This window comes from Salmo salar, chromosome 01, assembly GCF_965601325.2.
Source record: "Salmo salar chromosome 01, fSalSal1, whole genome shotgun sequence".
In the NCBI taxonomy this organism is placed as follows: Eukaryota; Metazoa; Chordata; class Actinopteri; order Salmoniformes; family Salmonidae; genus Salmo; species Salmo salar.
This window is the reverse complement of record NC_138291.1, coordinates 663,744-688,482: the sequence shown is the minus strand read 5'-3', so window position 1 is coordinate 688,482 and position 24,739 is coordinate 663,744. Positions and strand designations below refer to the sequence as shown.

At 38.3% G+C, this 24,739-nt stretch overlaps 1 protein-coding gene across 1 annotated transcript in view; it reads left to right on the top strand.

Moving 5' to 3' along the window:
• Window positions 1-24,739, top strand: part of LOC106560213 (phospholipase B1, membrane-associated) — a 73,568-nt gene that overhangs the window by 46,916 nt on the left and 1,913 nt on the right. The gene's annotated exons all lie outside the window — the stretch shown is intronic.

Below are 24,739 nucleotides of genomic sequence, written 5' to 3'. Positions count from 1 at the left end.
CTCAAAATATGAAAATGCAGTCGTTTATTTTTGTAAATTTACATTTGCTATCGTAAATGTTAGCAACACCTCTGCCTTTGCGGGATGCGCGGTGATATGGTCACTAGTGTAACCAGGAGGTGAGGTCTCTTACCACAATAAATTCATCAGGCTTAAGCCATGTTTCAGTCAGGCCAGTCACATCAATATTATGATCAGTGATTAGTTCATTGACTATAACTGCCTTGGAAGTGAGGGTCTAACATTAATTAGCCCTATTTTGAGATGTGAGATATCACAATCTCTTTCAATAATGACAGGAATGGAGGAGGTCTTTATTCCAGTGAGATTGCTAAGGCGAACACCGCCATGTTTAGTTTTGCCCAACCTAGTTCAGGCACAGACACGGTCTCAATGGGGATAGCTGAGCTGACAACACTGACTGTGCTAGTGGCAGACTCCACTAAGCTGGCAGGCTGGCTAACAGCCTGCTGCCTGGCCTGCACCCTATCTCATTGTGGAGCTAGAGGAGTTAGAGACCTGTCTATGTTCATAGATAAGATGAGAGCACCCCTCCAGCTAGGATGGAGTCCGTCACTCCTCAACAGGCCAGGCTTGGTCTTTTTTGTGGGTGAGTCCCAGAAAGATGGACAATTATCTAGAAATTCTATCTTTTGGGAAGTGTAGAAAACAGTTTTCATTGAGTTGTGAGACTCTGCTGTACAGCCCATCACTCCCCCTAACTGGGAGGGGGCCAGAGACAATTACTCGATGCCGACACATCTTACCAACTGATTTACACACTAAAGCTATGTTGCGCTTGGTGACCTCTGACTGTTTCATCCTAACATCGTTGGTGCCGACGTGGATAACAATATCTCTATACTCTCTACACTCGCCAGTTTTAGCCTTAGCCAGCACCATCTTCAGATTAGCCTTAACGTCGGTAGCCCTGCCCCCTGGTAAACAGTGTATGATCGCTGGATGATTCATTTTAATTCTAATACTGTGGGTAAGGGAGTTGCCAATGACTAGGGTTTTCTCTTTGTCAGAGCTAATGGTGGGAGGCTTCGGTGTCTCAGACCCCGTAATGGGAGGATGAGAGACCAGAGAAGGCTCAGACCCCGTAACGGGAGGAGTAGAGACCAGAGAAGGCTCAGACCCCGTAACGGGAGGAGTAGAGACCAGAGAAGGCTCGGCCTCTGACCCCGTAACGGGAGGAGGAGAGACCAGAGAAGGCTCGGCCTCTGACCCCGTAACGGGAGGAGGAGAGACCAGAGAAGGCTCGGCCTCAGACCCCGTAACGGGAGGAGGAGAGAACGGAGAAGGTCTCGGCCTCTGACTCCGACCCGTTGCTTAATGGGGTGAACCGGTTCAAAGTTTCTGTCGGCTGAATGAGCGGCACCGGTTGAGCATTCCTACAGCATTTCCTTCCAGAAGCCATGAGAAAGTTGTCCGGCTGCGGGGACCGTGCGAGGGGGTTTATACTAACGTTACTATCTGTACTTACTGGTGGCACAGACGCTGTTTCATCCTTTTCCTACACTTAAATGACCCTTGCCTAACGATTGCATCTGAAGCTGGGCTTGCAGCACAGCTATCATCGCCATAAGGCGATTGTTCTCCTGTATATTATGAGTACAGCGACTTCAATTAGAAGGCATCATGTTAATGTTACTAATTAGCTTCGGCTGGTGGAGGCCCTGACGAACCACGTCCAGAAAAAGTTGAAATATAATAGTTGAGCAAGGGGGAAAAATAAAAACCGTAAAGTTGTCAGGTAGCAAAATAAGGCTAGCAACAAAACGCCCAGCAGCACGTTAACAAGTCCACAAGCTGTGACAGGAAATGACGTCATCAACCCCTTCATATAGCTATAGTTTATCATGTGTCTTCAGATGATGAATACTTTAGTGCCTTGTTGCAAACAGGATGCATTTTTGGAATATTTATATTTGTTCAATTAGGACCTAGACAATGAGGTGAGGGGTGTTCCTTACAATTCAGCGACCAATTAGGGTTTCCAATCTCTCCCCCCCAAAAAAGTGGGGATCGATGGTCTAGGAGCACGAGGACAGATGCAGAACCTTGGTCTGATGCAATTAAAAGATAATTTACCATTTTCACGAGTGCAGTCTCAGTGCTATGATGGAGTCTAAAACCAGACGGAATCGTTAAGTATGGTGTATAGGTCAGGGTTCCAGCAGGTCTGGGACAGCAGGTCTGGGACAGGTAGCACGTCCGGTGAACAGGTCAGGGTTCCAGCAGGTCTGGGACAGCAGGTCTGGGACAGGTAGCACGTCCGGTGAACAGGTCAGGGTTCCAGCAGGTCTTCGACAGCAGGTCTGGGACAGGTAGCACGTCCGGTGAACAGGTCAGGGTTCCAGCAGGTCTGGGACAGCAGGTCTGGGACAGGTAGCACGTCCGGTGAACAGATCAGGGTTCCATAGCTGCAGGCAGAACAGTTGGAACGGGATCAGCAGCACGGCCAGGTGTCTAAAACCAGACTGAAGCGTTAAGTATGCATTGTTTGTCTTCAGGAAGGCAGTGAGTTGCTGCGCATCAGCTTTTTTTTCTGGGTCAAGGTTTGGCTTTTCCAAGAGAAGCTTTATTACTGCCACTTTTAGTGAGCTTGGTACACATCCGGTGGATGTGGAGAGCCATTTATTATGTTCAATATAGGAGGACCAAGCACAGGAAGCAGCTCTTTCAGTAGTTTAGTTGGAATACGGTCCAGTACGCAGCTTGAAGTTTTAGAGGCCATGACTATATACATGAATGTACCAAGAGATATAGTATTAAAACACTTGTCTCCATGGCAGCGTTTAACTTCTTTATATTTTGTAAAAAATTACACTTTGACATTATGGGGGTATTGTGTTTAGGCCGGTAACAAGAAATCTAAATTCAATCTATTTTAAATTAAGGTTGTAACACAAGAAAATGTAAAAAGTCAAGCGACGTGAATACTTTCTGAAGGCAATATATAAGACTTTCCATTCGCCCCAGGGTGGGAGCGTTAGAATGAGGTTTGGACTTTCCATTCGCCCCAGGGTGGGAGCGTTAGAATGAGGTTTGGACTTTCCATTCGCCCCAGGGTGGGAGCGTTAGAATGAGGCTTGGACTTTCCATTCACACCAGGGTGGGAGCGTTAGAATGAGGCTTGGAAAAGAGGAATCATTCAGGAGATGGCAAGCACTCAATAAATAATGGCACGTATTTGAATGCTGCATATTGTTAAGTTGTCCGGCTGCGGGGACTGTGCGATGGGATTTATACTACTATCTGTACTTATTGGTGGCACAGACGCTGTTTCATCCTTTTCCTACACTTAAATTACCCTTGCCTAACGATTGCGTCTGAAGCTGGGCTTGCAACACAGCTATCCTCGCCATAAGGCGATCGTTCTCCTGTATATTATGAGTACAGCGACTGCAATTAGATACAGTCAGTATCTGGATAATACATCTGAAATGCTTGATAATGTACAGTGGTTCTTCCTTTAAAAGTTGCATCGTACAGCAGCACAGCTTGTTATTTAAGTGTCAGGCATTGTTGCCATTAATGGTAGTTAGTGTTACTGCTGTTTTAGTGTAACTTACTTATTGGCATAAAGGCCTACTTAAATATACAGTACATCAATCAATCACTCATTCATTTGTGCATGTCATCACACAGCATACAAGTCATCCATGTCTTTAAATACAGTCAAGCATTTTAGTTATAAAACAAACACATTTTACAATCACGGCTAAAGTGATTTAATTAGGGGTTTCCGTTAGGGGAAATATGGCGCTGTACAATGTGACTGGTCGGGAGTAGGCCTAGGCTACTAAGTGACAGAGTAAAGAGCAAAATAATCTTTACATTTCCACATAAAAATCTGATTGATTTATAAAGACCCATGCTCTGTCATTCAGTGATATTTATTTGCCTCGCAAACATCCATTAATACTGTACATTTAAAGTCCCTAAACTGTGCTGACCAACTGGCAGGTGTCTTCACTGACATTTTCAACATGTCCCTGACCCAGTCTGTAATATCAACATGTTTTAAGCAGACCACCATAGTCCCTGTGCCCAAGAGCACTAAGGTAACCTGCCTAAATGACTACAGACCCGTAGCACTCACGTCCGTAGCCATGAAGTGTTTGAAAGGCTGGTCATGGTTCACATCAACACCATTATCCCAGAAGCCCTAGACCCACTCCAATTTGCATACCAAACCGCCCAAACAGATCCACAGATGATGCAATCTCTATTGCACTCCACACTGCCCTTTCCCACCTGGACAAAAGGAACACTTATGTGAGAATGCTGTTCATTGACTACAGCTCAGCGTTCAACACCATAGTACCCTCAAAGCTCATTAATAAGCTAAGGACCCTGGGACAAAACACCTCCCTCTGCAACTGGATCCTGGACTTCCTGACGGGCCGCCCCCAGGTGGTGAGGGTAGGTAGCAACACATCCGCCACGCTGATCCTCAACACTGGAGCTCTCCAGAGGTGCGTGCTCAGTCCCCTCCTGTACTCCCTGTTCACCCACGACTGCATGGCCAAGCACAACTCCAACACCATCATTAAGTTTGCAGACGACACAACAGTGTCGTCTGCAAACTTGATCACCGACAACAATGAGATAGCCTATAGGTAGGAAGTCAGAGACCTGGCCGGGTTGTGCCAGAATAACAACCAAGACTAAGGAGATTATTGTGGACTACAGGAAAAGGAGGACCGAGCACGCCCCAATTCTCATCGACGGGGCTGTAGTGGAGCAGGTTGACAGCTTCAAGTTCCTTGGTGTCCACATCAACAACAAACTAGAATGGTCCAAACACACCAAGACAGTCGTGAAGTGGGCACAACAAAGCCTATTCTCCCTCAGAAAACTAAAAAGATTTGGCATGGGTCCTGAGATCCTCAAAAGGTTCTACAGCTGCAACATCGAGAGCATCCTGACTGGTTGCATCACTGCCTGGTACGGCAATTGCACGGCCTCTGACCGCAAGGCACTACAGAGGGTAGTGCGTACGGCCCAGTCACCCCAGTCATAGACTGTTCTCTCTACTACCGCATGGCAAGTGGTACCCGGAGAGCCAAGTCTAGGACAAAAAGGCTTCTCAACAGTTTTTACCGCCAAGCCATAAGACTCCTGAACAGGTAATCAAATGGCTACCCAGACTATTTGCATTGTGTGCCCCCCCAAACCCTCTTTTTACGCTGCTGCTACTCTCTGTTTATCATATATGCATAGTCACTTTAACTATACATTCATGTACATACTACCTCAATTGGGCCGACCAACCAGTGCTCCCGCACATTGGCTAACTGGGCTATCTGCATTGGGTCCCACCACCCGCCACCCACCAACCCCTCTTTTACGCTACTGCTCCTCTCTGTTCATCATATATGCATAGTCACTTTAACCATATCTACATGTACATACTACCTCAATCAGCCTGACTAACCGGTGTCTGTATGTAGCCTCGCTACTTTTATAGTCTGTCTTTTTACTGTTGTTTTATTTCTTTACTTACCTCTTGTTCACCTAATACCTTTTTTGCACTATTGGTTAGAGCCTGTAAGTAAGCATTTCACTGTAAGGTCTACTACACCTGTTGTATTCAGCATTTCACTGTAAGGTCTACACCTGTTGTATTCAGCATTTCACTGTAAGGTCTACTACACCTGTTGTATTCAGCATTTCACTGTAAGGTCTACTACACCTGTTGTATTCAGCATTTCACTGTGAGGTCTACTACACCTGTTGTATTCAGCATTTCACTGTAAGGTCTACACCTGTTGTATTCAGCATTTCACTGTGAGGTCTACTACAGCTGTTGTATTCAGCATTTCACTGTGAGGTCTACTACAGCTGTTGTACTCAGCATTTCACTGTAAGGTCTACACCTGTTGTATTCAGCATTTCACTGTGAGGTCTACTACACCTGTTGTATTCAGCATTTCACTGTGAGGTCTACCTACACCTGTTGTATTCAGCATTTCACTGTGAGGTCTACACCTGTTGTATTCAGCATTTCACTGTAAGGTCTACTACACCTGTTGTATTCAGCATTTCACTGTGAGGTCTACTACACCTGTTGTATTCAGCATTTCACTGTAAGGTCTACTACACCTGTTGTATTCAGCATTTCACTGTGAGGTCTACTACACCTGTTGTATTCAGCATTTCACTGTAAGGTCTACACCTGTTGTATTCAGCATTTCACTGTGAGGTCTACTACACCTGTAGTATTCAGCATTTCACTGTGAGGTCTACTACACCTGTTGTATTCAGCATTTCACTGTAAGGTCTACACCTGTTGTATTCAGCGCACGTGACAAATAAACTTTGATTTGAACTCGGCAAGAGGACTATTGTCCTGCTGATAGCCCATCAAGGGTGGTGGCTTCCAGCCCATCAAGGGTGGTGGCTTCCAGCCCATCAAGGGTGGTGGCTTCCAGCCCATCAAGGGTGGTGGCTTCCAGCCCATCAAGGGTGGTGGCTTCCAGCCCATCAAGGGTGGTGGCTTCCAGCCCATCAAGGGTGGTGGCTTCCAGCCCATCAAGGGTGGTGGCTTCCAGCCCATCAAGGGTGGTGGCTTCCAGCCCATCAAGGGTGGTGGCTTCCAGCCCATCAAGGACACATTGTTTGCAGAGTTCACAAACAGGAGCTGGAGTTCCAGAGCTCACAGGTGTGCCTGGTGGATTGTGACTCTATGCACAATAATAAATTCCCCCATTGTATTTATCCAAGTTTTCTCTTAACTCCAGGACCACTGACAGTTTCTGTTGTTGTTACCTGATGCAGGACTCTATTGCCAGGGAGGAGAGACTCTCAGACTGAAAACGGCTCCATTAATTTACGAAAAGCTTGTCAATTTGTTGTTGTTTAGATTACCGATAGATCAGCGTTCTAACGTTTAGTTGTTTAGATCAGCGTTCTAACTCCCCCTTGTGCAATGACAGAATGCCACCATCTACCACTAACCGTCGCGGCATAAGCTCAAAATTTTAAAGGAAGAACCACTGTATGTGATTTCAACAGAGAATAATATTTTCTGGGTAATTTAAATATTGACTGGCTCTCATCAAGCTGCCCACTCAAGAAAACTTCAAACTGTAACCAGTGCCTGCAACCTGGTTCAGGTTATCAGTCAACCTACCAGGGTAGTTACAAACAGCACAGGAATAAAATCATCAACATGTATTGATCACATCTTTACTAATGCTGCAGAAATGTGCTTTAAAGCAGTATCCAAATCCATAATGTAGTGATCACAATATAGTAGCCATATCTAGGAAAACCAAAGTTCCAAAGGCTGGGCCTAATATAGTGTAGAGGTCATACAATAAGTTTTGTAGCGATTCATATGTTGATGATGTAAAGAATATCTGTTGGTCTGTGGTGTGTAATGAGGAGCAACCAGACGCTGCACTTGACATATTTATGAAATTTCTTATTTCAGTTACTAATAAGCACCCATTAAGAAAATGACTGTGAAAACTGTTAAATCCCCGTGGATTGATGAGGAATTGATCAATTGTATGGTGGAGAGGGATGAGACAAAACGAACGGCAAATTAACAAATCATGTGACTAAACTAAATAAATAAAAATAAAAAACCTATACTATGAAACTTAAATAAATGATATACAGAATGACAGTCAAAAGCTTTGGAGCATCTCAAACTCAGCTCCATCATTCATTGAATCAGATGCCCATTTATCACAAAGCCCACTGATATTGCAAACTACTTTAATTACTTTTTCATTGGCAAGATAAGCAAACTTGGGGATGACATGCCAGCAACAAACGCTGACACTACACATCCAAGTATATGGGACCAAATTATGAAAGACAAGAATTGTACTTTTGAATTCTGTAAAGTCAGTGTGGAAGAGGTGAAAACAATTATTGTTGTCTATCAACAATGACAAGGCATCGGGGTCTGACAATCTGGATGGAAAATTACTGAGGATAATAGCAGATGATATAGAATAGAATAAAACTTTATTGTCCATCCAGGATGGAAATGTTTCTTTGGCATCACCTTCATTAAAATAATCACATACACATACATTGTCACATGACATTTAAACCAGTCAGTCCATCATGTTACATACACTAACAACACAGAGGACATTAACACATTCACTCACAACACAGAGGACATTAATACATTCACTAACAACACAGAGGACATTAATACATTCACTAACAACACAGAGGACATTAATACATTCACTATCAACACAGAGGACATTAATACATTCACTAACAACACAGAGGACATTAATACATTCACTAACAACACAGAGGACATTAATACATTCACTAACAACACAGAGGACATTACTACATTCACTCACAACACAGAGGACATTAATACATTCACTCACAACACAGAGGACATTAATACATTCACTAACAACACAGAGGACATTAATACATTCACTAACACAGAGGACATTAATACATTCACTAACAACACAGAGGACATTACTACATTCACTAACAAAAAAGAGGACATTAATACATTCACTAACAACACAGAGGACATTAATATATTCACTATCAACACAGAGGACATTAATACATTCACTAACAACACAGAGGACATGAATACATTCACTAACAACACAGAGGACATTACTACATTCACTAACAACACAGAGGACATTAATACATTCACTATCAACACAGAGGACATTAATACATTCACTAACAACACAGAGGACATTAATACATTCACTAACAACACAGAGGACATTACAACATTCACTAACAACACAGAGGACATTAATACATTCACTAACAACACAGAGGACATTAATACATTCACTAACAACACAGAGGACATTAATACATTCACTAACAACACAGAGGACATTACTACATTCACTAACAACACAGAGGACATTAATACATTCACTAACACAGAGGACATTAATACATTCACTATCAACACAGAGGACATTAATACATTCACTAACAACACAGAGGACATTACTACATTCACTATCAACACAGAGGACATTAATACATTCACTAACAACACAGAGGACATTAATACATTCACTAACAACACAGAGGACATTACAACATTCACTAACAACACAGAGGACATTAATACATTCACTAACATCACAGAGGACATTAATACATTCACTCAACACAGAGGACATTAATACATTCACTATCAACACAGAGGACATTAATACATTCACTAACAACACAGAGGACATTACTACATTCACTATCAACACAGAGGACATTAATACATTCACTATCAACACAGAGGACATTAATACATTCACTAACAACACAGAGGACATTAATACATTCACTAACAACACAGAGGACATTAATACATTCACTATCAACACAGAGGACATTAATACATTCACTAACAACACAGAGGACATTACTACATTCACTATCAACACAGAGGACATTAATACATTCACTAACAACACAGAGGACATTAATACATTCACTAACAACACAGAGGACATTAATACATTCACTATCAACACAGAGGACATTACTACATTCACTAACAACACAGAGGACATTAATACATTCACTAACACAGAGGACATTAATACATTCACTAACAACACAGAGGACATTAATACATTCACTAACAACACAGAGGACATTAATACATTCACTAACAACACAGAGGACATTAATACATTCACTAACAACACAGAGGACATTAATACATTCACTAACAACACAGAGGACATTAATACATTCACTAACAACACAGAGGACATGAATACATTCACTAACAACACAGAGGACATGAATACATTCACTATCAACACAGAGGACATTAATACATTCACTAACAACACAGAGGACATTAATACATTCACTAACAACACAGAGGACTTTCACACATTCACTAACAACACAGAGGACATTAATACATTCACTATCAACACAGAGGACATTAATACATTCACTAACAACACAGAGGACATTAATACATTCACTAACAACACAGAGGACATTAATACATTCACTATCAACACAGATGACATTAATACATTCACTAACAACACAGAGGACATTAATACATTCACTAACAACACAGAGGACATTAATACATTCACTAACAACACAGAGGACATTACTACATTCACTCACAACACAGAGGACATTAATACATTCACTCACAACACAGAGGACATTAATACATTCACTAACAACACAGAGGACATTAATACATTCACTAACACAGAGGACATTAATACATTCACTAACAACACAGAGGACATTACTACATTCACTAACAACACAGAGGACATTAATACATTCACTAACAACACAGAGGACATTAATACATTCACTATCAACACAGAGGACATTAATACATTCACTAACAACACAGAGGACATGAATACATTCACTAACAACACAGAGGACATTACTACATTCACTAACAACACAGAGGACATTAATACATTCACTATCAACACAGAGGACATTAATACATTCACTAACAACACAGAGGACATTACAACATTCACTAACAACACAGAGTACATTAATACATTCACTAACAACACAGAGGACATTAATACATTCACTAACAACACAGAGGACATTAATACATTCACTAACAACACAGAGGACATTACTACATTCACTAACAACACAGAGGACATTAATACATTCACTAACACAGAGGACATTAATACATTCACTATCAACACAGAGGACATTAATACATTCACTAACAACACAGAGGACATTACTACATTCACTATCAACACAGAGGACATTAATACATTCACTAACAACACAGAGGACATTAATACATTCACTAACAACACAGAGGACATTACAACATTCACTAACAACACAGAGGACATTAATACATTCACTATCAACACAGAGGACATTAATACATTCACTAACAACACAGAGGACATTACTACATTCACTATCAACACAGAGGACATTAATACATTCACTATCAACACAGAGGACATTAATACATTCACTAACAACACAGAGGACATTAATACATTCACTAACAACACAGAGGACATTAATACATTCACTATCAACACAGAGGACATTAATACATTCACTAACAACACAGAGGACATTACTACATTCACTATCAACACAGAGGACATTAATACATTCACTAACAACACAGAGGACATTAATACATTCACTAACAACACAGAGGACATTAATACATTCACTATCAACACAGAGGACATTACTACATTCACTAACAACACAGAGGACATTAATACATTCACTAACACAGAGGACATTAATACATTCACTAACACAGAGGACATTAATACATTCACTAACAACACAGAGGACATTAATACATTTACTAACAACACAGAGGACATTAATACATTCACTAACAACACAGAGGACATTAATACATTCACTAACAACACAGAGGACATTAATACATTCACTAACAACACAGAGGACATTAATACATTCACTAACAACACAGAGGACATGAATACATTCACTATCAACACAGATGACATTAATACATTCACTAACAACACAGAGGACATTAATACATTCACTAACAACACAGAGGACATTAATACATTCACTAACAACACAGAGGACATTACTACATTCACTCACAACACAGAGGACATTAATACATTCACTCACAACACAGAGGACATTAATACATTCACTAACAACACAGAGGACATTAATACATTCACTAACACAGAGGACATTAATACATTCACTAACAACACAGAGGACATTACTACATTCACTAACAACACAGAGGACATTAATACATTCACTAACAACACAGAGGACATTAATACATTCACTATCAACACAGAGGACATTAATACATTCACTAACAACACAGAGGACATGAATACATTCACTAACAACACAGAGGACATTACTACATTCACTAACAACACAGAGGACATTAATACATTCACTATCAACACAGAGGACATTAATACATTCACTAACAACACAGAGGACATTACAACATTCACTAACAACACAGAGGACATTAATACATTCACTAACAACACAGAGGACATTAATACATTCACTAACAACACAGAGGACATTAATACATTCACTAACAACACAGAGGACATTACTACATTCACTAACAACACAGAGGACATTAATACATTCACTAACACAGAGGACATTAATACATTCACTATCAACACAGAGGACATTAATACATTCACTAACAACACAGAGGACATTACTACATTCACTATCAACACAGAGGACATTAATACATTCACTAACAACACAGAGGACATTAATACATTCACTAACAACACAGAGGACATTACAACATTCACTAACAACACAGAGGACATTAATACATTCACTATCAACACAGAGGACATTAATACATTCACTAACAACACAGAGGACATTACTACATTCACTATCAACACAGAGGACATTAATACATTCACTATCAACACAGAGGACATTAATACATTCACTAACAACACAGAGGACATTAATACATTCACTAACAACACAGGGGACATTAATACATTCACTATCAACACAGAGGACATTAATACATTCACTAACAACACAGAGGACATTACTACATTCACTATCAACACAGAGGACATTAATACATTCACTAACAACACAGAGGACATTAATACATTCACTAACAACACAGAGGACATTAATACATTCACTATCAACACAGAGGACATTACTACATTCACTAACAACACAGAGGACATTAATACATTCACTAACACAGAGGACATTAATACATTCACTAACACAGAGGACATTAATACATTCACTAACAACACAGAGGACATTAATACATTTACTAACAACACAGAGGACATTAATACATTCACTAACAACACAGAGGACATTAATACATTCACTAACAACACAGAGGACATTAATACATTCACTAACAACACAGAGGACATTAATACATTCACTAACAACACAGAGGACATGAATACATTCACTATCAACACAGAGGACATTAATACATTCACTAACAACACAGAGGACATTAATACATTCACTAACAACACAGAGGACTTTCACACATTCACTAACAACACAGAGGACATTAATACATTCACTATCAACACAGAGGACATTAATACATTCACTAACAACACAGAGGACATTAATACATTCACTATCAACACAGAGGACATTAATACATTCACTAACAACACAGAGGACATGAATACATTCACTAACAACACAGAGGACATTACTACATTCACTAACAACACAGAGGACATTAATACATTCACTAACAACACAGAGGACATTAATACATTCACTATCAACACAGAGGACATTAATACATTCACTATCAACACAGAGGACATTAATACATTCACTATCAACACAGAGGACATTAATACATTCACTAACACAGAGGACATTAATACATTCACTAACAACACAGAGGACATTAATACATTCACTCACAACACAGAGGACATTAAACCATTCACTAACAACACAGAGGACATTAATACATTCACTAACAACACAGAGGACATTAATACATTCACTATCAACACAGAGGACATTAATACATTCACTAACAACACAGAGGACATTAATACATTCACTAACAACACAGAGGACATTAATACATTCACTCACAACACAGAGGACATTAATACATTCACTAACAACACAGAGGACATTAATACATTCACTCACAACACAGAGGACATTAATACATTCACTAACAACACAGAGGACATTAATACATTCACTATCAACACAGAGGACATTAATACATTCACTAACACAGAGGACATGAATACATTCACTAACAACACAGAGGACATTAATACATTCACTATCAACACAGAGGACATTAATACATTCACTATCAAAACAGAGGACATTAATACATTCACTATCAACACAGACGACATTAATACATTCACTAACACACAGGACATTAATACATTCACTAACAACACAGAGGACATTAATACATTCACTATCAACACAGAGGACATTAATACATTCACTAACAACACAGAGGACATTAATACATTCACTAACAACACAGAGGACATTAATACATTCACTAACAACACAGAGGACATTAATACATTCACTATCAACACAGAGGACTTTCACACATTCACTAACAACACAGAGGACATTAATACATTCACTATCAACACAGAGGACATTAATACATTCACTAACAACACAGAGGACATGAATACATTCACTAACAACACAGAGGACATTACTACATTCACTAACAACACAGAGGACATTAATACATTCACTAACAACACAGAGGACATTAATACATTCACTAACAACACAGAGGACATTAATACATTCACTATCAACACAGAGGACATTAATACATTCACTATCAACACAGAGGACATTAATATATTCACTATCAACACAGAGGACATTAATACATTCACTAACAACACAGAGGACATTACTACATTCACTATCAACACAGAGGACATTAATACATTCACTAACAACACAGAGGACATTAATACATTCACTAACAACACAGAGGACATTAATACATTCACTATCAACACAGAGGACATTTATACATTCACTATCAACACAGAGGACATTAATACATTCACTAACAACACAGAGGACATTAATACATTCACTATCAACACAGAGGACATTAATACATTCACTAACAACACAGAGGACATGAATACATTCACTAACAACACAGAGGACATTACTACATTCACTAACAACACAGAGGACATTAATACATTCACTAACAACACAGAGGACATTAATACATTCACTATCAACACAGAGGACATTAATACATTCACTATCAACACAGAGGACATTAATACATTCACTATCAACACAGAGGACATTAATACATTCACTAACACAGAGGACATTAATACATTCACTAACAACACAGAGGACATTAATACATTCACTCACAACACAGAGGACATTAAACCATTCACTAACAACACAGAGGACATTAATACATTCACTAACAACACAGAGGACATTAATACATTCACTATCAACACAGAGGACATTAATACATTCACTAACAACACAGAGGACATTAATACATTCACTAACAACACAGAGGACATTAATACATTCACTCACAACACAGAGGACATTAATACATTCACTAACAACACAGAGGACATTAATACATTCACTAACAACACAGAGGACATTACTACATTCACTCAACACAGAGGACATTAATACATTCACTCACAACACAGAGGACATTAATACATTCACTAACAACACAGAGGACATTAATAAATTCACTATCAACACAGAGGACATTAATACATTCACTAACACAGAGGACATGAATACATTCACTAACAACACAGAGGACATTAATACATTCACTATCAACACAGAGGACATTAATACATTCACTATCAAAACAGAGGACATTAATACATTCACTATCAACACAGAGGACATTAATACATTCACTAACACACAGGACATTAATACATTCACTAACAACACAGAGGACATTAATACATTCACTATCAACACAGAGGACATTACTACATTCACTAACAACACAGAGGACATTAATACATTCACTAACAACACAGAGGACATTAATACATTCACTAACAACACAGAGGACATTAATACATTCACTAACAACACAGAGGACATTAATACATTCACTATCAACACAGAGGACTTTCACACATTCACTAACAACACAGAGGACATTAATACATTCACTATCAACACAGAGGACATTAATACATTCACTAACAACACAGAGGACATGAATACATTCACTAACAACACAGAGGACATTACTACATTCACTAACAACACAGAGGACATTAATACATTCACTAACAACACAGAGGACATTAATACATTCACTAACAACACAGAGGACATTAATACATTCACTATCAACACAGAGGACATTAATACATTCACTATCAACACAGAGGACATTAATATATTCACTATCAACACAGAGGACATTAATACATTCACTAACAACACAGAGGACATTACTACATTCACTATCAACACAGAGGACATTAATACATTCACTAACAACACAGAGGACATTAATACATTCACTAACAACACAGAGGACATTAATACATTCACTATCAACACAGAGGACATTAATACATTCACTATCAACACAGAGGACATTAATACATTCACTAACAACACAGAGGACATTAATACATTCACTAACACACAGGACATTAATACATTCACTAACAACACAGAGGACATTAATACATTCACTATCAACACAGAGGACATTACTACATTCACTAACAACACAGAGGACATTAATACATTCACTAACAACACAGAGGACATTAATACATTCACTAACAACACAGAGGACATTAATACATTCACTAACAACACAGAGGACATTAATACATTCACTATCAACACAGAGGACTTTCACACATTCACTAACAACACAGAGGACATTAATACATTCACTATCAACACAGAGGACATTAATACATTCACTAACAACACAGAGGACATGAATACATTCACTAACAACACAGAGGACATTACTACATTCACTAACAACACAGAGGACATTAATACATTCACTAACAACACAGAGGACATTAATACATTCACTAACAACACAGAGGACATTAATACATTCACTATCAACACAGAGGACATTAATACATTCACTATCAACACAGAGGACATTAATACATTCACTATCAACACAGAGGACATTAATACATTCACTAACAACACAGAGGACATTAATACATTCACTAACAACACAGAGGACATTAATACATTCACTATCAACACAGAGGACATTAATACATTCACTATCAACACAGAGGACATTAATACATTCACTATCAACACAGAGGACATTAATACATTCACTATCAACACAGAGGACATTAATACATTCACTAACAACACAGAGGACATTACTACATTCACTATCAACACAGAGGACATTAATACATTCACTAACAACACAGAGGACATTAATACATTCACTAACAACACAGAGGACATTAATACATTCACTATCAACACAGAGGACATGAATACATTCACTATCAACACAGAGGACATTAATACATTCACTAACAACACAGAGGACATGAATACATTCACTAACAACACAGAGGACATTACTACATTCACTAACAACACAGAGGACATTAATACATTCACTAACAACACAGAGGACATTAATACATTCACTAACAACACAGAGGACATTTAATACATTCACTATCAACACAGAGGACATTAATACATTCACTATCAACACAGAGGACATTAATACATTCACTAACAACACAGAGGACATTAATACATTCACTAACAACACAGAGGACATTTAATACATTCACTATCAACACAGAGGACATTAATACATTCACTATCAACACAGAGGACATTAATACATTCACTAACACAGAGGACATTAATACATTCACTAACAACACAGAGGACATGAATACATTCACTAACAACACAGAGGACATTAATACATTCACTATCAACACAGAGGACATTAATACATTCACTAACAACACAGAGGACATTAATACATTCACTAACATCACAGAGGACATGAATACATTCACTATCAACACAGAGGACATTAATACATTCACTAACAACACAGAGGACATTAATACATTCACTAACAACACAGAGGACTTTCACACATTCACTAACAACACAGAGGACATTAATACATTCACTATCAACACAGAGGACTTTAATACATTCACTAACAACACAGAGGACATTAATACATTCACTAACAACACAGAGGACATTAATACATTCACTATCAACACAGATGACATTAATACATTCACTAACAACACAGAGGACATTAATACATTCACTAACAACACAGAGGACATTAATACATTCACTCACACCACAGAGGACATTAATACATTCACTAACAACACAGAGGACATTAATACATTCACTAACACAGAGGACATTAATACATTCACTAACAACACAGAGGACATTACTACATTCACTAACAACACAGAGGACATTAATACATTCACTAACAACACAGAGGACATTAATACATTCACTATCAACACAGAGGACATTAATACATTCACTAACAACACAGAGGACATGAATACATTCACTAACAACACAGAGGACATTACTACATTCACTAACAACACAGAGGACATTAATACATTCACTATCAACACAGAGGACATTAATACATTCACTAACAACACAGAGGACATTACAACATTCACTAACAACACAGAGGACATTAATACATTCACTAACAACACAGAGGACATTAATACATTCACTAACAACACAGAGGACATTAATACATTCACTAACAACACAGAGGACATTACTACATTCACTAACAATACAGAGGACATTAATACATTCACTAACACAGAGGACATTAATACATTCACTATCAACACAGAGGACATTAATACATTCACTAACAACACAGAGGACATTACTACATTCACTATCAACACAGAGGACATTAATACATTCATTAACAACACAGAGGACATTAATACATTCACTAACAACACAGAGGACATTACAACATTCACTAACAACACAGAGGACATTAATACATTCACTAACATCACAGAGGACATTAATACATTCACTCAACACAGAGGACATTAATACATTCACTATCAACACAGAGGACATTAATACATTCACTAACAACACAGAGGACATTACTACATTCACTATCAACACAGAGGACATTAATACATTCACTATCAACACAGAGGACATTAATACATTCACTAACAACACAGAGGACATTAATACATTCACTAACAACACAGAGGACATTAATACATTCACTATCAACACAGAGGACATTAATACATTCACTAACAACACAGAGGACATTACTACATTCACTATCAACACAGAGGACATTAATACATTCACTAACAACACAGAGGACATTAATACATTCACTAACAACACAGAGGACATTAATACATTCACTATCAACACAGAGGACATTACTACATTCACTAACAACACAGAGGACATTAATACATTCACTAACACAGAGGACATTAATACATTCACTAACACAGAGGACATTAATACATTCACTAACAACACAGAGGACATTAATACATTCACTAACAACACAGAGGACATTAATACATTCACTAACAACACAGAGGACATTAATACATTCACTAACAACACAGAGGACATTAATACATTCACTAACAACACAGAGGACATGAATACATTCACTATCAACACAGAGGACATTAATACATTCACTAACAACACAGAGGACATTAATACATTCACTAACAACACAGAGGACTTTCACACATTCACTAACAACACAGAGGACATTAATACATTCACTATCAACACAGAGGACATTAATACATTCACTAACAACACAGAGGACATTAATACATTCACTATCAACACAGAGGACATTAATACATTCACTAACAACACAGAGGACATGAATACATTCACTAACAACACAGAGGACATTACTACATTCACTAACAACACAGAGGACATTAATACATTCACTAACAACACAGAGGACATTAATACATTCACTATCAACACAGAGGACATTAATACATTCACTATCAACACAGAGGACATTAATACATTCACTATCAACACAGAGGACATTAATACATTCACTAACACAGAGGACATTAATACATTCACTAACAACACAGAGGACATTAATACATTCACTCACAACACAGAGGACATTAATACATTCACTAACAACACAGAGGACATTAATACATTCACTAACAACACAGAGGACATTAATACATTCACTATCAACACAGAGGACATTAATACATTCACTAACAACACAGAGGACATTAATACATTCACTAACAACACAGAGGACATTAATACATTCACTCACAACACAGAGGACATTAATACATTCACTAACAACACAGAGGACATTAATACATTCACTAACAACACAGAGGATATTACTACATTCACTCAACACAGAGGACATTAATACATTCACTCACAACACAGAGGACATTAATACATTCACTAACAACACAGAGGACATTAATACATTCACTATCAACACAGAGGACATTAATACATTCACTAACACAGAGGACATGAATACATTCACTAACAACACAGAGGACATTAATACATTCACTATCAACACAGAGGACATTAATACATTCACTATCAAAACAGAGGACATTAATACATTCACTATCAACACAGAGGACATTAATACATTCACTAACACACAGGACATTAATACATTCACTAACAACACAGAGGACATTAATACATTCACTATCAACACAGAGGACATTACTACATTCACTAACAACACAGAGGACATTAATACATTCACTAACAACACAGAGGACATTAATACATTCACTAACAACACAGAGGACATTAATACATTCACTAACAACACAGAGGACATTAATACATTCACTATCAACACAGAGGACTTTCACACATTCACTAACAACACAGAGGACATTAATACATTCACTATCAACACAGAGGACATTAATACATTCACTAACAACACAGAGGACATGAATACATTCACTAACAACACAGAGGACATTAATACATTCACTAACAACACAGAGGACATTAATACATTCACTAACAACACAGAGGACATTAATACATTCACTATCAACACAGAGGACATTAATACATTCACTATCAACACAGAGGACATTAATACATTCACTATCAACACAGAGGACATTAATACATTCACTATCAACACAGAGGACATTAATACATTCACTAACAACACAGAGGACATTACTACATTCACTATCAACACAGAGGACATTAATACATTCACTAACAACACAGAGGACATTAATACATTCACTAACAACACAGAGGACATTAATACATTCACTATCAACACAGAGGACATTAATACATTCACTATCAACACAGAGGACATTAATACATTCACTATCAACACAGAGGACATTAATACATTCACTATCAACACAGAGGACATTAATACATTCACTAACAACACAGAGGACATTACTACATTCACTATCAACACAGAGGACATTAATACATTCACTAACAACACAGAGGACATTAATACATTCACTAACAACACAGAGGACATTAATACATTCACTATCAACACAGAGGACATGAATACATTCACTATCAACACAGAGGACATTAATACATTCACTAACAACACAGAGGACATGAATACATTCACTAACAACACAGAGGACATTACTACATTCACTAACAACACAGAGGACATTAATACATTCACTAACAACACAGAGGACATTAATACATTCACTAACAACACAGAGGACATTTAATACATTCACTATCAACACAGAGGACATTAATACATTCACTATCAACACAGAGGACATTAATACATTCACTATCAACACAGAGGACATTAATACATTCACTAACAACACAGAGGACATTAATACATTCACTAACAACACAGAGGACATTTAATACATTCACTATCAACACAGAGGACATTAATACATTCACTATCAACACAGAGGACATTAATACATTCACTAACACAGAGGACATTAATACATTCACTAACAACACAGAGGACATGAATACATTCACTAACAACACAGAGGACATTAATACATTCACTATCAACACAGAGGACATTAATACATTCACTAACAACACAGAGGACATTAATACATTCACTAACATCACAGAGGACATTAATACATTCACTATCAACACAGAGGACATTAATACATTCACTAACAACACAGAGGACATTAATACATTCACTATCAACACAGAGGACATTAATACATTCACTAACAACACAGAGGACATTAATACATTCACTAACAACACAGAGGACATTAATACATTCACTAACATCACAGAGGACATTAATACATTCACTATCAACACAGAGGACATTAATACATTCACTAACAACACAGAGGACATTACTACATTCACTAACAACACAGAGGACATTAATACATTCACTATCAACACAGAGGACATTAATACATTCACTAACAACACAGAGGACATTAATACATTCACTAACAACACAGATGACATTACTACATTCACTAACAACACAGAGGACATTAATACATTCACTCACAACACAGAGGACATTAATACATTCACTCACAACGACCACTGTCCCAACTACACTTGCCACTCCTATTTGCCACATCTTCAATTTAAGCCTACTAGTGTGTGCCCTCAGGCCTGAGGGAAGCTAAAGTCATTCCGCTACCTAAGAATGGTAAAGCCCACTTTACTGGCTAAAATAGCCGACCAATCAGCCTGTTACCAACCCTCAGTAAACATCTGGAAAAAATTGTCTTTTACCAGATACAATGCTATTTCACAGAAAACATATTGACAAGACTTTCAGCATGCTAATAGGGAAAGACATTTAACAAGCACAAAACTTACACAAATGACTGATGATTGGCTGAAAGAAATTGATGATAAAAGATGGTGGGGGCTGTCTTGTTAGACTTCAGTGCAGCTTTTGACTTTATCGATCATAGTCTGCTGCTAGAAAAATGTAGGTGTTATGGCTTTACACCCCCTGCTATATTGTGGATAAAGAGTTACTTGTCTAACAGAACACAGAGGGTGTTCTTTAATGGAAGCATCTCAAATATAATCCATTTAGAATCAGGAGTTCCCCAGGGCAGCTGTTTAGGCCCCTTACTTTTTTCAATCTTTACTTATGACATGCCACTGACTTTGAGTAAAGCCATTGTGTCTATGTATGCTGATGACTCTACACTATACACGTCAGCTACTACAGCTAGTGAAATGACTGTAGCACTTAACAAATAGCTGCAGTTAGTTTCAGTGGGTGGCAAGGAATAAGTTAGTCCTAAATATTTCCAAAAGTAAAAACATTGTATTTGGGACGTATCATTCACTAAACCCTATACCTCAACTTGAAATTGAGCAAGTTGAGGTGAATAAACTGCTTGTAGTAACCCTGGATTGTAAACTGTTATGGTCAAAACATGTTGATGCAACAGTAGGTAAGATGGGGAGAAGTCTGTCCATAATAAAGTGCTGCTCTGCCTTCTTAAAAACACAAGGCAGGTCCTACAGGTCCTAGTTTTGTCACATCTTGACTACTGTTCAGTCGTGTGGTCAGGTGCCACAAAGAGGGACTTGGGAAAATTGCAGTTGGTTCAGAACAGGGCAGCACGGCTGGCCCTTAAAAGTACATGGAGAGCTAACATTAATTATATACATGTCAATCTCTCCTGGCTCAAAGTAGAGGAGAGATTGACTTCATTACTACTTGTTTTTGTAAGAGGTGTTGACAAGCTGAACGTACCGAGCTGTCTGTTTAAAATACTCAGACACCCACACATACCCCACAAGACATGCCACCAGAGGTCTCTTCACAGTCCCCAAGTCCAGAACAGACTATGGGAGGCGCACAGTACTACATAGAGCCATGACTACATGGAACTCTATTCCACATCAGGTAACTGATGCAGCAGTAGAATCAGATTTAAAAAACAGATAAAAAATACACCTTATGGAACAGCGGGGACTGTGAAGAGACACACACACACACCAAGGTACAGACACATACATACACACACATTGTGATATTGTTGTATGGTGGTATTATACATGTTGTATTGTAGATATGTAGTGGTGTAATAATGTTATATGATGTACTGTTTTATCTTTTGTTTTATATGTAATGTAAGTGGTGTCTTAATATGTTTGGACCCCAGGAAGAGTAGCTGCTGCCTTGGCAGGAACTAATGGGGATCCATATTAAACCCCAGGAAGAGTAGCTGCTGCCTTGGCAGGAACTAATGGGGATCCATAATAAACCCCAGGAAGAGTAGCTGCTGCCTTGGCAGGAACTAATGGGGATCCATAATAAACCCCAGGAAGAGTAGCTGCTGCCTTGGCAATGGGGATCCCTAATAAATACAAACCCTATATATTTTACAGTAGCCCCTATGTCAACCCTATGTCAGCTCTGTCTTCCACAGTAGGCCCCATGTCAACCCTACGTCAGCTTTATATATTTTACAGTAGGCCCCATGTCAACCCTGTCAGCCCTGTATATTTTACAGCAGGCACTATGTCAACCCTATGTCAGCCCTATATATTCTACAGCAGGCACTATGTCAACCCTGTATATTTTACAGTAAGCCCCATGTCAACTCTATATATTTCATAGTAAACTCAATGTCAACTATATATTTTACAGTAAGCCCCATGTCAACCCTACGTCAGCTCTATATATTTTAGAACAAGCCCCATATCAACCCTATATATTTTACATAGGAACTATGTCAACCCTATGTGTTCCACAATAGGCCCCATGTCAACCCTGTGTCCGGTCTATGTATTTTACAGTAGGCCCTATGTCAACCCTGTCAGCCCTATATATCTTACACTAAACCCCATGTCTACCCTATGTCATTCCTATATATTTTACAGTAAGCCCCATGTCAACCCTATGTCAGCCCTATACATTTTACATAGGCCATATGTCTTCCACAATAGGCCCCATGTCAACCCTATGTCAGCCCTATATATTTTACATAGGCCCTATGTCTTTGAATCTTGAATTACTCTTAAGTGAGATGTATGAACTAATGAATTGAAG